This window comes from Myotis nattereri (genome assembly GCF_964212035.1).
Source record: "Myotis nattereri genome assembly, chromosome: 16".
In the NCBI taxonomy this organism is placed as follows: domain Eukaryota; kingdom Metazoa; phylum Chordata; class Mammalia; order Chiroptera; family Vespertilionidae; genus Myotis; species Myotis nattereri.
The window spans coordinates 11,962,271-11,965,033 of NC_138091.1; positions in this window are offsets into that span (position 1 = coordinate 11,962,271).

The window sequence follows — 2,763 nt, forward strand, 5'->3', positions numbered from 1 at the left end:
CAAGTGGGACTGCATGGTTTCACTCCATTGTACACACTCAAAGCTGATCTGAAAGATTCTGGAAACAATGGAAAGGACACTTCTTAGTTATAGGTTTAGTTTAGTTTAGTTTAGTTTAGTTTAGTTTAGTTTAGTTTAGTTTCCTGTGGCTGCTGCAGCAAATGACCACAAACTTGGTGTCTTAAAACAACACAGAAACGTTATTTTACAGTTCTGGAGGTCAGAAGGCCAAAATCCACTGGGCAAATGTCAGGACGTGAGCAGGGCTAGTTCTCCCTGGAGCCTTCAGGGGAATCTGTTCGCATGCTTTTCTCAACTCCTGGAGGTCCCCGTCCATTGTCTTCTGATCCCTTCTTCATATTATCAACTTCTTGCTTTCCTCATTTTATCTTTACTTCCCTCTGGTCTCCTTCACCCCTTATACAGGCTCCCATGGTCATACTGGGCCCACTAGGATAACACATCTCAAGATCCTTAAGTGAATGCTCTCTGCAAAGTCTCTTTTTCTACTAAAGGTAAAATTCACAGATCCCGGGAATTAGGATGGAAATATATTGGGGCCACTATTCAGCCCACCACCATCCCTTTGGATCCAAATATCTTGATCCAGTCCTGACCCCCTCACATCAGGGTTCGTGTCATCAACCATGTATCTCAACTCCACTTTGATATCACTTCAACTCCTCTCCCCCTAAAATCTGCTCCACAGGCCAAATTTTCTTTCTCTTGGAACAATGCTGTCATTCTACCTTTCACACAATCTTGAAATCTTAGTGTTATTCAAAAACTATATATACTTTCTTTATCCCCTATGTGTTCTCTGCTTCCTATGACCCAATACTTTGCCTCTGAAATGCCTCCCTTTGCTCATTCCAGCCACTACCAAACTCTCTCCACAACAGTCAAGTGACCTGGTAAGACTTGGATAACATTTTTAGTTAGATTTGTATATCTTTAAACAAGTGTGCTTTTTATTTAAGTTGGTAGAACCCAGAATAGAATAAAATTTAGAGCAAAAATTTTGCATGAAAATTGGCCGTCTCTGTGAGAAAGCCTCAGTGAGAAATGTTGGGGTCTTTCCAATGACTCCATCGCTAATTCTACAATTTTATTTTTCTTCTAAAATGCCTATATGTCAAACAGATACTGTTCTCAGCTTCAGAACTTCTGCACAAGAGGCATATGGCCACTGTCCATGGCTGCTGGGCCAGCAATCCTGAAAACTTCCTCTGTCCCTATCCAGTGTGTCCATCACGAGGAGGGGTCCTTGCCTCCTCCTCTCCTTTTATTCACCTACACAAAACTCAGTTCCACTTCCCTCCTCTTGGCAGAGAGTTTCATCTCCATTATTTAGAAAAAGCAGCCTAGAATATGTTTTTCCAAACAGCCTTGCTCTTAACGTCTCTAAGACGCCCCATGCTGCAAGACCTTGCCGACCCACCCACGGAGCCCTCAGAAACCAGCATCAGGCATGCGGTCATAGCATGTGAGCTTCGATTTCTTGGTTGAGTGGCTTGTCTCTTCCCTAACGTTGGAAATCTTTTTAAGAAGCGGGACTATGACAACACATGGCAAATACTATTACATACATAATAAAACTGAACAGAAGCATGCATGCTTATAAAAATTAAAATCCATGTTGGTAAGGAAGGGATCTCAGAATTTAACTAAATTTTTACTAGCCATTAGAAAACCACATTTTGTAAGTAATGAGTACTTACACAAAGTCAGTAATTCTTACTTTTCTGAGCATGTAATTCACTGAGCTATCCATCTTTCTGGCGTTTGGTAAACTTAGCTCACTGCTGATCTCCTAATCCAGCTGTGGCTTCACAGGAATAGTGTACAACACAAATAATGAATTCCTGTCTCTATCTCACATACAGAAAGAAAACTATTCCTTTGTTTATTCATTTAATACCTAAGAATATACTGTGAATTTCTGCTGCACCACCTCCAGAATCTACTCTTCATATGAATTCACACTGAACCACCTGTAAATGTTAGTATTGAAAATGCAGCTTCAAGTGCATCTCGGATATATTCCTATCTAAGAATGTGTTTGTGTGTCAGGAAGAGGTAGCACACCTAATCTAATGCTTTGCTCATTTAGGTTGTTTGGTCTTCTCTATAGTTGCCTTAAGTGTTAGGACAACAGAAATTACAGAGGCTTGGAGCTGTCGTCCCTTCCAAAATTCCTGTTATTAAACTCATTGATAGTTTTTTAAAATCTTATAGACTTTCAAATGGTATGATATATGGAAACTTCTCTATAATGAGGAATAAGAATAACCTCACCTATATGTCCCCCTTTACCAGTAAGCAGGTTTCTCCTCCTGTACCGGGTCATCCAATTGAGCCATTTAGTCAACTGTCCCCATGAAGGAGTTGTGAGGTAGAGAAAGCCCCATTTTACAGAAAGTAGGAGGCTGGCTGCTTCTAGTCTAGAGAAATATGGGAAGGAAAAGAGCAACTGAGGTAGGGTAAGGAGACCAGACAGAAGGGCTCTCCTCCACACCCATGGGGGCTGATTCTTAAGGAGAGGAGGTTGTAGGAATGTCCGTATAAGTGTGGGGAACCCTGGCAGGTCAAGACTGGTGGCTTGCTTTCCCAATTGTGCCCTGGAGAAGACCATACACTTTTAGGTGAAAGGTCACCAATGGTGTATCATTGATGGATGGAGACAATTAGACGACTGAACTTGAGCCAAATTGATTGTGACCCATGTCCTAAATATGGTGGGCAGTGGATACAGAAGTTTCT